Below are 15,064 nucleotides of genomic sequence, written 5' to 3'. Positions count from 1 at the left end.
TGACCAGTAAAAATGTTAGTGAAATTCATTAATCTGCACATTTCTTCCACTGTTGTTTTTGCTTTACACATTTTCACTGTATCTATGATGTATTGTAATCTGTTTACATATTAGAAACATTCATTCATTCATTCATTTTCGGCTTACTCCCTTTATTAATCCGGAGTCGCCACAGCGGAATGAACCGCCAACTTATCCAGCACACGTTTTACGCAGCGGATGCCCTTCCAGCTGCAACCCATCTCTGGGAAACACCCATACACCCTCAGTCACACTCATACACTACAGACAATTTAGCTTACCCAATTCACCTGTACCACATGTCTTTGTTCAAATCCAACTCGCTCTTTAAGATCTCAAAACTCAGGGCTTCTGGTAGTACCCAGAATAGCTAAGTCGAGTAAAGGAGGTCGAGCCTTCTCGTTTATAGCTCCTAAACTCTGGAATAGCCTTCCTGATAGTGTCCGAGGCTCAGACACTCTCTCCCAATTCAAAACTAGATTAAAGACCTATCTGTTCAGTAAAGCATACACTTAGTGCACCACTTAGCGGGCTTCCACACAGGTTCTGCATCTTGTTGATATACACTGTGAACATCAGCTACGCTAATTATTCTCTTCATTCTCCATTTCCACCTGGGGATACTCATCCCGAGGCTCTTAGATTATGCAGAGTCACTGATTCGATCCAAGACCAACGACGAGATGATCCCAAGGTTTCCATAATCCTGGACCAGGCCGTATCCTGAGCAGCTACTGTGGTGGTCATGGAGGAGTGGAGAACATGAGACTGATTCCTGTGACGCTCCAGAGACAGACGAGTCTTCGCTGAGGCCAGCTTCCAGCCTCCGCCGCTGAGACTGCAGCTCTGCACAAGACGTTTGGCCAGCGGAGAAATTAAAATAGTCGTGCCCAACTGAGCCTGGTTTCTCTCAAGGTTTCTTTTCTTCACTTCCACCTTTAGTGAAGTTTTTTTCCCTCTCCGCTGTCGCCTCTAGCTTGCATGGTTCAGGATCTATAGAGCTGCGCATCGATGGATTTGCTCTTCAGTGTTTGGACTCTCAGCAGTGAAAATTAAACCACACTGAACTGAACTTCAACTCTGAACACTGAACCGACACCGTTTACATTTACCAGAACTTCCATGTGAAGCTGCTTTGAAACGATCTACATCAGGGGTCACCAAACTTGTTCCTGGAGGGCCGGTGTCCAGCAGATTTTAGCTCCAACCCTAATCAAACACACCTGAACGAGCTAATCAAGGTCTTACTAGGTATACTTGAAACACCCAGGCAGGTGTTTTGAGGCAAGATGGAGCTAAACTCTGGAGGGACACCGGCCCTCCAGGACCAAGATTGGTGACCCCTGATCTACATTGTAAAAGCGCTAGAGAAATAAAGAGGAATTGAACTGTAACCAGCAAAAATGTTTGCAAAATTAATTGCAACACACAAAAACGTTAGTAAATTTGACCGACTTGTAAAAATATTTAGGAAATTCTCTGAAACCTGTTAACGTTAGACATGGTTGGAAATTCAATGTGATGCAAAACTATGTCTGGGGTCGCCACAGCGGAATGAACCGCCAACTTATCCAGCATATGTTTAACGCAGCGGATTCCCTTCCAGCTGCAACCCAGTACTGGGAAACACCCATACACTCCAATTTAGCTTATCTAATTCCCCTATAGTGCATGTGTTTGGACTGTGGGGGAAACCGGAGCACCCGGAGGAAACCCACACCAACTGACCCAGCCTGGACTCGAACCAGCGACCTTCTTGCTGTGAGGCGACAGTGCTAACCACTGAGCCACCGTGTGGCCTGTCTTTCTTTTCTGTGGATATAAAGTAAAGCCACTGCACTGTTCAGCTGTCAGTTTGTCGGTTTATAAGCGATTTGTTTATCAGATGTTTGCAGAATCTTGGACAGAGCGGTAGGCTGATGTGCCTTTGCTGCTGGAAATCCTGTGAGGGGATATGGTTGAATGTAAATGTGCTTTATAAATGAAGCTGGAGCTCAGTTTACTTCAGAGGTTTGTTCAAACTGCAAAACAGCAGTCAAAATGATGCCATTCTTAATAAACACCTCTTAAAGAGTGAGAGTGTGTGTGTGTGTGTGTGCTGCAGCTGACAGCAGGGGCGGAGCTTTCCCTTGCAGTGTGTGTGAGAGACGCTTTTGTTCAGAGCACAATTCCCTGACAGAGGCACAGAGACAGTATTGTGTGTGCTTGACACTGGATCTGCCCAGCACAGAACACTGAGAGGCTCATATATGTGGGTGAGAGAGCAGACGGCGGGTTACAGCCGGTCAGATACAGCTGAACCGCTAACTTCTGCATGTGGCGGCAAATAAGTACACATGAAATCAAAACTGACCATGCTGAGTTTGTTAGCTCGCATTGCTAGTTTTGTGCTGAACAATTCATCTAGCAACATGCTAATTCATGCTAGAAACAAGCTGATTCACGCTAGAATCATGCTAGTAACATGCTAATATCATGCTAGTAACATGCTAATCCATGCTAGAATCATGCTAACAACATGTTAACTCATGCTAGTAACATGCTAATCTATGCTAGTAACATGCTAATTCATGCTAGAAACAAGCTGATTCACGCTAGAATCATGCTAGTAACATGCCAATTCATGCTAGAATCATGCTAGTTACATGCTAATTCATGCTAGAATCATGCTAACAACATGTTAACTCACACTAGTAACATGCTAATCTATGCTAGTAACATGCTAATTCATGCTAGAAACAAGCTGATTCATGCTAGAATCATGCTAGTAACATGCTAATATCATGCTAGTTACATGCTAATTCATGCTAGAATCATGCTAACAACATGTTAACTCATGCTAGTAACATGCTAATCTATGCTAGTAACATGCTAATTCATGCTAGAAACAAGCTGATTCATGCTAGAATCATGCTAGTAACATGCTAATATCATGCTAGTAACATGCTAATTCATGCTCGAATCATGTAGTTACATGCTAATTCATGCTAGAATCATGCTAACAACATGTTAACTCCCGCTAGTAACATGCTAATCTATGCTAGTAACATGCTAATTCATGCTAGAAACAAGCTGATTCATGCTAGTAACATGCTAATATCATGCTAGTAGCATGCTAATTCATGCTCGAATCATGTAGTTATATGCTAATTCATGCTAGAATCATGCTAACAACATGCTAATATATGCTAGAAACATGCTAATTCATGCTAGTAACACGCTAGTAACATGCTAATTCATACTAGAATCATGCTAACAACATGCTAATTCATGCTAATTCATGCTAAAAATATGCTAATAAAAGTCTGCAAAACAGGAACGTTGATGTGGCGGCACGATGGCTCAGTGGTTAGCACTGTGGCCTCATACCAAGAAGGTCGCTGGTTCAAGTCCTGACTGGGTCAGTTGGCATTTCTGTGTGGAGTTTGCATGTTCTCCCCATGTTGGCGTGGGTTTCCTCCAGGTGCTCCGGTTTCCCCCACAGTCCAAACACATGTGGTACAGGGGAATTGATGACTAAATTGTCTGATGTGATGGGTTGCAGCTGGAAGGGCATCCGCTGCATATGCTGGAAAAGTTGGCGGTTCATTCCGCTGTGGCGACCTCTGATAAATCAAACACTAAGCTGAAGGAAAATGAATGAATTAATGAACATCGATGCTGTAGAGTCACAAAATTAGTAATATTAACCTTTAAATAACTCAAATGCCTCGGCATATGCAGATTTTCACTAAATGCGCCTTTAAACGAATGGACAGGATATTCCAGCGCTGTCCAATGATGAAGAGACGATGTCTTGCAGGGGTCAGAGTTCGAAATCTCTTTGTTCACTGACTAGCCTAGTTATAATAATAACACTAAAGATGTATTAACAGTTTTCCCAGTACTGGGTTGCAGCTGGAAGGGCATCTGCTGCGTAAAACATGTGCTGGATAAGTTGGCGGTTCATTCCACTGTGGTGACCCCAGATTAATAAAGGGACTAAGCCGAAAAGAAAATGAATGAATGAACTAACAGTGAGTCAAATGTGATATGGTCTAACTAAGGAAGCAACATCCACCCTTTAATCAGTCAAACCTTCCTCTTTCTAGCATTAATATCACATGCATTCCTTCAGGAATACACAGACAAGCTCCTGACACTCAATGACCGTTAAAACACTTCAATATTAATCCTGCAATTACTGAGCACAGAATGAGTGTCGTTCACATCTCCTTCGTGAAACTGGACGTCTGATAAACAGGTCTCTGCCTGTCGTCCTCATGTCCCTGCGGCAGCTTCATGCAGACTGTATAAATCATTAAAGATTGATCTCCTTAGACTTTCACAACCCTCGGCAGCGTTTCTGAGCAGCTTAGATCATCTTTCCTTTGAAAAATAAGAAAATCTAATGCTTTAGAGATGAACAAGTTAAATATATAAGAGTATAATATTCATTTATTCATTTTCCTTTGGCTTAGTCCCTTTATTCATAAGGGGTCGCCACAGCGGAATGAACCGCCAACTATTCCGGCATATGTTTGACACAGCGGATGCCCTTCCAGCTGCAACCCAGTACTGGAAAACACCCATACACCACAAACAATTTTTGTTTTACAAAGTTCCCCAATACCACATGTGTTTTGGACTCTGAACCGGAGCACCCGGAGGAAACCCACGCCAACACGGTGAGAACATGCAAACTCCACATAGAAACGCCAACTGAACCAGTCGGGACTTGATCCAGCGACCTTCTTGCTGTGAGGTGATTGTGCTACCCACTGAGCCACCGTACCGCCCAAAGTTAGAAATAATATAATATAATATTAAAAATAATAATAATATGATGAGCACACTGAGAGAAGAAGACCAGGAGATTTAGCTGGATTTGGCTGTGTGTGCACGTGTGTACTGTATGTGTGTGTGTGTGTGTGAGAGAGGTTTTCCTTTGCCGTGACTGAATGTAGGCCACTACTGATCTGCTGCTGTTTAACCTTAATTCCTCATGTCTCTGAGTTCAGAGCTCTCTCTCTTGAGTTCCTGCTCAAATTAATATAATAATAAAAATAATATTAATAACAGATTAATGCCTTTTCTTCCATAAAATGTTTAAATATCATAAAGTTTGTATTTAATAATAAAATACAACGCTTGTGTTTACAGAAATGCTATATCTAGTGCTATAGAAATAGTAGTATATTTTGATATAAACTCACTGGCCACTTTATTAGGTATACCTTACTTGTACTGGGTTTGGGTTCAGAACTGCCTTAATCCTTCATGTCATAGATTCAACAAGGTACTGGAAATATTCATCAGAGATTTTGCTCCATATTGACCTGATAGCATCACTTTGAGTTTTGAGTTACTGTTGCCTTTCTATCAGCTGGAACCAGTCTGGCCATTCTCCTCTGACCTCTGGCATCAACAAGGCATTTGCGCCCACAGAACTGCCGCTCACTGGATATTTCCTCTTTGTCGGACCATTCTCTGTAAACCCTAGAGATGGTTGTGCGTGAAAATCCCAGTAGATCAGCAGTTTCTGAAATACTCAGAGCAGCCCGTCTGGCACCAACAACCATGCCACGTTCAAAGTCACTTAAATTCTTCCCCATTCTGATGCTCAGTTTGAACTGCAGCAGATTGTCTTGACCATGTCTACATGCCTAAATGCATTGAGTTGCTGCCATGTGATTGGCTGATTAGAAATTAACAAGCAGTTGGACAGGTGTACCTAATAAAGTGGCCGGTGAGTGTATATCATTATCAGGATATGAGATTACTAGTATCCTGATGTGAGATTTTTGGAATATACTGTATGAAGTAATATGAAGAACAGAAATATAAGTCATATATTACAAGTTTTTTTGAAAACTCATTCTCCACATAAACACAATTACATTTGTTTGCGCAAAATCAGACCACAGTAATGCTTCACAAGCTGTTAGCATTCGATTTATTTCGCTGTAGTTGCAGTTAAATGATCAGATAAAGCCTCAAAGATTGTAAAGTTGCAGCATCCATTCATCTCTCTCTTTACATGCTGTCATGTGATGAACAAACGACTCAAAATAATAATAATCATAATAATAAAATGATAAGGACTCAAAATAAATGGGGAAAAATAAAAACATGAATCAGAAAATACAGAAAACTGCTAATTTACAGATATTTTTACAGCGCATGTTTGTAACGAACAACGTAACTTGTTTTAGCTGACTAACGCTGGTTTTAGGAAACGAACCTCAGACTATTAGAGTAACTCATCATCATATTGCATCCGGCTGAAACACATTTAGAAGCAGTTTATGAGGACATCTGGCTTTATGTGCTCCAGATATACATAGATCTGACAGCAAGTACAGTACACACACAAGCGGCCAGCGTTTCCCTCAGAGTACAATCTGCAGCGTTTCTGAACCACAGCATAGTCAAGTGTTCTACTGCTCTTTGTTAATATAAAATAAAGTTTTATAGATGTTAGTATCAGTACTGTTAGTTTAAAGGATATCTATAAGCTAGTGCGCTCCAAAACAGTGACAAAATTCACATTTAGAAGATATAAACCTGATATAAACATGTAAAGCTTGTCGTTCGTCGCTTCCTCCTAAATGGATCAGCGGTTTGTTTACGTCACCTCATACTTCAGTTTCTCATCAAATCCTAACCAATCAAATGCTCTCTAGTGTCTGACATGCCCCGCCCCCTTCTTCTCATTTGCTTTTTATTTGATGCTCTTGAGCTCAAGCGCTCTCACTGGCAGAGCTGCGATCAAAACAAAACACTATTGGCTGTTTTATAAATAGGGGAGGAGCTACACTATGCCCCGCCCTCTCTTCATGTTTCGGTTGAGATTACGTCGAACATCGAAAAACAAAAAAGCACATTTCAAAGCGCTTCACAAGACCGTAAACAATCATGATCTGATGAACTGTAATAAATACTGTAGTTTATATCTTTAGTATACACAGTTTTTACTACAGGTTTAATAAACTCGTATAATAAACTTGTCGTAGCCCATTGGGTAAACTGTGAAGAAACAAATCTTGGTGTTCTTTATTTTCAATTAAATTTAACATACTTTTTTTAACCTAACGGTTGGGTTTGTCCATATCTGACCCAACATTGGGTTATGGTAAAGGCTGATTGTTACATCTGCGTCAACCTAACGCGTTATGTTTTGCGCGGTCGCACAGCCCTCGCTGTGGCTGACGCCAACTCTGACACGCACCTCTCAAAAAAAGGAACTACTCATCGCACCGACGCGTAACGCAAGCTCTGTGATTAGTCGGCTTAGTATCGGAGACGAGCAACGAGCCTGATGAATCGCGAACCACTAGGGGGTCTGATAAGGGTACTTAGGCAAGGCTTTGTCTGTTTCTCAATTCCAAGAACGCAGAGAATGGACTTGCGTTCTTGTGGAGACCGGTCTTGCCACATCAACTCGGAAGAACGAACTCGGGAGACCCCGAGGACAGAGAACGCGTCCTGTGAGAAATGAGATGCTGCGTTCTTCCTGATGGTCACATGACCTTCACGCATCTTTAATCACAAAATATTTAAACATTACAGCATTCATACAGCGATTTATTGTTTTTCCATGTTCACAATACATAATAAGCATAAAGACTTTACAAATAGACGTTGCACAATACAAATAAAAACATTTGAATATGAATTTCAGCAAATAAACACCATTAATGTCTTCAATCATTTATTAAAGAGCCCATATTATACATGAAATAGGGTCATGTTTAGGTTGTAAGGGTCTCCAACAACAGTCTAATATGCATGCAAGGTCATAAAACACTTTGATGGTCTTATAACCTGCATTTATTTTTACCTAATTATCCCAACGACTCCCATATGAATCGTTCAGCGATACATTTGTTCCCAACCCCCTCCTCAGCGCGAAGCTAATCTGCGCTGATTGGACCGATGACAGCCTGCTGCGATTGGTCGACAGTGACAGGCTTCAGCACGAGACAGAGTGAAATGCCCAGCTGGTAATCAACTATATAAAAGTAGTCACAGTGCACACGCGCTTCATAGTGTAAGGCTTTTTTCACACACACACACAACCCTCCTCAGAAGAACTGGGGAGATCGACGCGAGTCTCTCTCTCTCCCTCTCCCTCTCTCTCCCTCACACACACACACAACGCTCCTCAGAAGAACTAGGGAAAGCGACGCGAGTCTCTCTCTCTCTCTCTCTCTCTCTCTCTCTCTCACACACACACACAACGCTCCTCAGAAGAACTAGGGAAAGCGACGCGAGTCTCTCTGTCTCTCTCTCTCTCTCTCACACACACACACACACACACACACACACACACACACACACACACACACACACAACGCTCCTCAGAAGAACTAGGGAAAGTGACACGAGTCTCCTGTCTCCTAGCTTACGATCGATCGCCATAGCAACGACAAACGGCAGTGGAACGCGAGCTCACAAAAGCCTTTAACGTTAAATCCGTAAACAAAGCGGCACGCGTCGCGTTTTTAACGTGGCTTACATGTGATAAGAGAATATAAAGAGTAACCGCGTGTACTGTACCAGGTTAACAACTCATCTTTGGGTAGAGACTGTCAATATTATCCATCTGAGCACAGCGTGACTTCATTCGACCGGCGGCGTCTGTGTGTGTGTGTCTAGTGTTTTTTCTGTGTTAGTGGGCGGGGCCGCAGGTTTCAAATCTCCCTGGTTTGCGCGCGTAACTACTGGCAAGGCTTGTGTTTCGTGGCTGCGTCATCGCGAAACACCTAATGACTCGTTATCAAGGCGACTCGTTTGAAGCACTATGAGTCGACTCTTTTATAGATGAATCAATAGTTTTAAACACTGTACACTTACAGATTTAAGCCTTAGCTGGATATTTCACTTCACTTAGAGCTGTGGTACACACTACATGGAAGGGCATTTTCAAAAACCCATAATATGGGCTCTTTAAGATGTTCATGTCCATGTTTACTTTCACCGTCTCATTTAGGGACACTCCAGAGACAAATAAGTGATATCTCTGAACTTTAATAATACATCTATTTAACCACCTCAAGTCGCAATGACTTCTGGGACTTCTAGAGCGAGTTCGGTGCTCAAATCTGCATCGATGCGTCCTCAATATCAAGAACACATCCTTGAACTGAACTCGCAAAACCTTAAAGGGAATGACTTTACTATAGTATGGTTTAGTATTTACTACAAAGACTACAGTATTTTCATCATTTCATGCCTCACGTAATGTTGAAACTGATCAACAGAAGCATAGATATGAAGAGACATGTGAAGTTTGCGACTGGGTGTGGTGAATGTGGCGGATTTACCACACGTACCGTCCAGACAAACTATATTACAGAGCAGCGTTTGGGTTCCTGCCGCAGACGGAGACACGTACACATGCAGAACGGCTCAAGAATGTGCACCACACACACAGACAAAAACACAAATATGTGAAATATTTAAGATCACTGTGTTGTATGTGAATATACTGTAAAACGTCAGGTATTCCTGTGACGAAAAGGCAGATTTTCAGCATCTATACTCCAGTCTTCAGTGTCACATGATCACATCTTGACTTGATGACCAGAAAATGTCAAAATTATGATTATTAAACAGTGGATAATGGATTCACAGAGGAATATAAAAGTAATAATATAATAAAAACAGTGTGGAACTGAAGCGGAAATCCATCGTAACACTATAAAAGTCTTTTGATTGTTTATTATTTCCTTCCTGACTGTTCAGTTTTCGATAAACTAACGCAAAATATCCACTTTAAATATAATATTTAGATTTCAAATAATTTCATTTTGTTTAGGTTTGAGAAAAGCACCTTTATATACAGATACATAGACATTACATTTATATACAATAAAATGTATAACTATTTTCTTCTATATTTCTCATATAGATATATATATATATTAAATAGTATTTATTTATTCAATTGGTTTATTATTTATTTATGTCTGTCTTGATTCATTTTTGCATACTTATTGAAGCCTCATGGACACAGGCAGAGGTGCAGCTTTCTTGTTTTTGTTGTTGCTATATATTTTATATATATATATATATATATATATATATATATATATATATATATATATATATATATATATATATATATATATATATATATACACGCATAAATATATATATATACACGCATAAATATATATATACACACACACACACACACATAAACACACACATATATATATATATATATATATATATATATATATATATATATATATATATATATATATATATATATATATATATATATATATATATATATATATACACACACACATATATATATATATATATATATATACACACACACACATATATATATGTGTCTATATATATTTATTTATATATATATATATATATATATATATATATATATATATATATATATATATATATAAAACCACCAGGGGCCACCCTTGCTCTTAAATGTGAGTCTGTTATGTGCTTTCGCTTTGTTCAAGCATGGAAACACATTGAAATAAATATAAAAACGGCGTGATTCCCTTTCCTTTTCCTTACAGGTGCCGTCTCCCCTTCATATGCAATCCTCAAAACGGTCATATAGCGGTGCGTGACTGTCAGCTGACGCGCTCCATAGTGATCAACAGACGCTGTTTCCCAAACGGATTCTGCACACGCGATCTCAAGCGGAGTGAAAGTCTGGGTTTTGGGTGCGTGTTTGAACAGACATATAAATATAATTAATAATAATAATATCTAAAGATGTCGATCTTGGTGTGTTTTTGGGGTGGGGGGTTGAATCCATTATTATGGTGGGCATATCCCTTATTTTCACATCCCAATGTTGACAGGTATAGTCTGAATACTCAGGACCATGTGATATTTCAGTTTTTCTTTTGTAATAACTCTGCAAAATTGTCAACAATTCTGTGTTTTCCGTCATTATGGGGTGCTGTGTGCACATTAACGACGACAAAAATCTACTTAACTGATTTTAGTAAATGGCTGCAATATAACAAAGCGTGAAACATTTAAGGGGGTCTTCAATTGGCTACAAACTTGCCTAATTAACATAATTAAGCCTTTAAAAAACGCACTTTAAGCTGAATACTAATATCTTGCGAAGTATAATGTACTGCTGGTATAGTTAGTGGTTCATTCCACTGTGGCGACCCCTGATGAATAAGGGACTAAGCCGAAGGAAAATGAATGAATATATGACAGATAATACATTTGTCTTCAACATTTATGCTGCATTTCTTTTGACATTAAACATACTATACTGTACAAGTCTAATAAATATTGATTTCTTCTTTATTACAGTGAAATGAGAAGAAACTAACTGGATAACAGTGCGGAGGAAGAACATGCGAGAGTTTTTGATTTAATTTTGTCAGACAACAGTTGCTGATTCACTGTCTGGGTCATCAAAAAGTGCACGTCATCATCATCTACTGTGCATCACAAACAGCAGCGTCTCCACTCACAGTCACTGCACAGAGATACATAAATACAGCTAAATCTGTCAGGCATCCACAGCCAAAACCAAACACAACCACACACACTTTCAAAACACACACAGACGGAAATAACGCAGCTCTAAAAGGGACAGTTCACACAGAAAATGAAAACTCTGTCATCACTGATTGTTTCAGTGTCTTGTTTCAAATCTGTGCTTTTCTTCCGTTGAACACAAAAGGAGATGTTTTGAAGAATGTTGAAAACCGGTAACCATTGACTTCCATAGCATTTTTTTTCCTACAGGTTTCTTTAAAATGTCTTATTTAATGTTCAACAAACATTTAAAACCTCATAACAGATTGTAACGATTAAAGTAAATATTTTAATAAATAATAATAATAATAATAAGTAAATAATAAATAATTTAATATCAAATAATATAAACAAGTAAATAATGAGTCGTTTGTATTTTTTAAATGAAATTTTAGTCATTACTTACTCACCCTTGTTTTAAATCTGTTTGACTTTCTTTCTTCCGTTGAACACAAAAGAAGATATTTTGAAGAATGTTGAAAACAGGTAACCATTGACTTCCATAGTAGGAGAAAACAAATACTCTGAAGGTCAATGGTTACCTGTTTCAAACATTCTTCAAAATATCTTCTTTTGTTGTCTTTTAAACCATATAAGTTTGTAACCACTGAAGTAAATAATAAGTGGAAGTAAACTAAAAGTAATTTGCATTTTTGGGTGAACTATCCATTTAAAGGGACAGTTCAAACAAACATGAAAATTCCGTCATCATTTACTCACCCTTGTTTTAAATCTGAGTTTCTTCCTTTCGCTGAACACAAAAGAAGATATTTTCAAGAATGTTGAAAACCGGTAACCATTGACTTTAATAGCATTTAGTTCTCCTAAACATGAAAATTTCTGTCATCATTTACTCACCATAGTTTCAAATCTGACAGATCTTGACTTCCAGAGTATATGCTGTTCTTACTATGGAAGTCAATGGTTACAGGTTTCTTCAAAATATGTTTAAACATTTAAACCCTCATATAAGTTTGTAATCACTAAAGTAAATAATAAGGCGGACTATCTCTTAAAGGCACAGTCATCATTTACTCACCCTTGTTTCAAATCTGTTTGAGTTCCTTTTAACCATTGACTTCCAGAGTATTTGTATATGTATATTAGTCTCAAATACAACATCTAAAGCCAAAAGATACTGATTTTGTTTTGTCTGTATGTGTTTCTTTGACTTTCAAAATGCTGTTAGTATTGACTTGTATGAATCACCAACAACAGTTTCAGCTAAAGCTAAAGCTAATCCATTTTCATTCGGTTTAGTCCCTTATTTATCAGAGGTCACCACAGCAGAATGAACCGCCAACTATTCCAGCATTTGTTTTACGGAGTGGATGCTTATCCAGCTGCAACCCAGTACTGGGAAACACCCACACACACACACACTCATCCACTACGGCCAATTTAGTTCATCAACTCCCCTATAGGGCAAGTGTTTGGACTGTGGGGGAAACCGAAGCACCCGGAGGAAACCCACACCAACCTGGGGAGAACATGCAAACTCCATATAGAAATGCCAACTGACCCAGTCAGGACTCGAACCAGCGACCTTATTGCTGTGTGGCGATAGTTCTGACCACCGTGTCGCCCAGCTAATCCATCTTAAATGCCACATTTTTTTGATTTTCAGATAAACTAATCCTGAAGACAAACCTAAATGGGTCTAAATTAGCCTTCAATGCTAATTCTCTGCTAATGCTAGCTCTCTGGGCTTACTTCACTGTGTGGCCAGTAAACGACATGATGGTCAATAAATGATCAATAAATCCCGTCTTCCATTGATCATCTGTCTGTTCTCTGTCTACTTTTAGCACAGAGCGCCACTCAAACAACACACACACACACACACACACACACACACACACACACACACACACAGCAGGCACTGATACTCCTGCCTCTGAAGTAACATTTCTGGTTGAAAATGCCACGTCGAGGATGATGCTGATGCAGATACAGCGGTGTACTCGAGTAAAACAAAACTACAGCGTGTTAATGCATTAGTGCGGACGCTAAAATAGTGTTTTTGATGTGAATAAGGCTTAAAGGCTACCTAATATTACGTAAAATAAGACTCTGATGTCCCTAGAGTGTGTGTGTGTGTGAAGTTTAAGCTGAAAATACCAAAGATAATCCATTATATCTCTCTGAAACTGATCCTTTAAGCTTTGATCCTGATTGTGGTGTTTTGGTGACTGTCGCTTTAAATTCAAATGAGAGTGTGCTCTTTTTAAAAGAGGGCGGAGCTACAGATGCCTGTGTGTCAGCGTAGAGGTGTATAGGAGCATGATGGAAAACCGTATTTCCAACTGAAACTGAATATTAAGTAGGGGCGGGGTTTATATTTATGCTCCTCCTCTCATCTTTCACTCATTGCAAACTAATGGTTGAAGGGGCGTGGCTAAACATATTTCATCCAATCGTGTCCTAACAACATGCTACTTGACGAGATTTGCAGTGATGAGCGGTTTGGTTGTTTGCACCAGACGAAAGACGATAGAAATGTGAATACAGCCATTCAGAAGCACAGAATAGTGCACTCACTGCACTCCAGCCAAATGGTAAGGTTTATAATCTAATGAATACATATTAAACCTCTTTAACATTATTAAATGTAGATGCTGAATCACTGATATGTGTTGTTTTGCGCAGCTCTAAAGTTCAATTTTAAACGGTTTATTTTATTTTTCAGATCTGAGGTGAACTATCTGCTGCTGCTTTCAGTAGTACGGCAATAAATGTCATGTAAAATGGCGTTCAAACTCACATTATTAGCATTTAACACTGAATAAAGCTCATGAGCTGTACATGAGCTGATCATTGCGTTGCTTTTACATAGAACATGACTTAAATCAACCTTTAGGCTTGATAGTAAGGCTCGTACCCGTTTGTCCTCAATCTGGCAACCTGCGATTGCATTTGTTTTGATTAAGGAATGCAATACCTAGTTCAACCACTGGCTGTCAAACTTGCATACTGCACCTTTAACAAATTGCATTTCTGTACAGGCAACGCCACAAAAATGAAAGATTACTCCCATACAAGTCCTGAGAAGTGAGGCCAAAACACTTATATCGCCCCCTGATGGTCGGCTGCAGTACAGGTTAAACCCCGCCCACTAAATGTCACAAAAAAGTATACACAATAAATAAAATCTGCCCCATAAAATCATTTTACGCAGCTAATATCACACTGATTTATATTCAAGGCTGCGTCGGAGACCACATACTTCCATACTATACAGTACGCTAAAATCAGTATGCGAGTTGAGTAGTGTGTCCGAATTCATAGAATTCGAAAATCTGTATGCGAGAAGTACCCGGATGACCAACTACTTCCGGCGAGATTCTGAAGTGTGTATCTCATGATGCCCTGCGAGAGAATTCATGAATTTGAGTGAGGTGACATAACTAACGCGGGTAGGTCATGTGACCATGACAAAATGGCGGATGTAGAACGTATAGAACGTACTTTTCTAACGGCCAAGAATGATGTTTAAATTCAAATG

At 39.4% G+C, this 15,064-nt stretch overlaps 1 protein-coding gene across 1 annotated transcript in view; it reads right to left on the bottom strand.

The window, feature by feature from the left end:
• Nucleotides 1-15,064, bottom strand: part of kif21a (kinesin family member 21A) — a 71,932-nt gene that overhangs the window by 56,015 nt on the left and 853 nt on the right. The window lies entirely within an intron of this gene.

The sequence above is a fragment of the Danio aesculapii genome, chromosome 25 (genome assembly GCF_903798145.1).
Source record: "Danio aesculapii chromosome 25, fDanAes4.1, whole genome shotgun sequence".
Taxonomy (NCBI): Eukaryota; Metazoa; Chordata; class Actinopteri; order Cypriniformes; family Danionidae; genus Danio; species Danio aesculapii.
The sequence above is the reverse complement of the archived record's forward strand: the minus strand, read 5'-3'. Positions and strand labels throughout refer to the sequence as shown.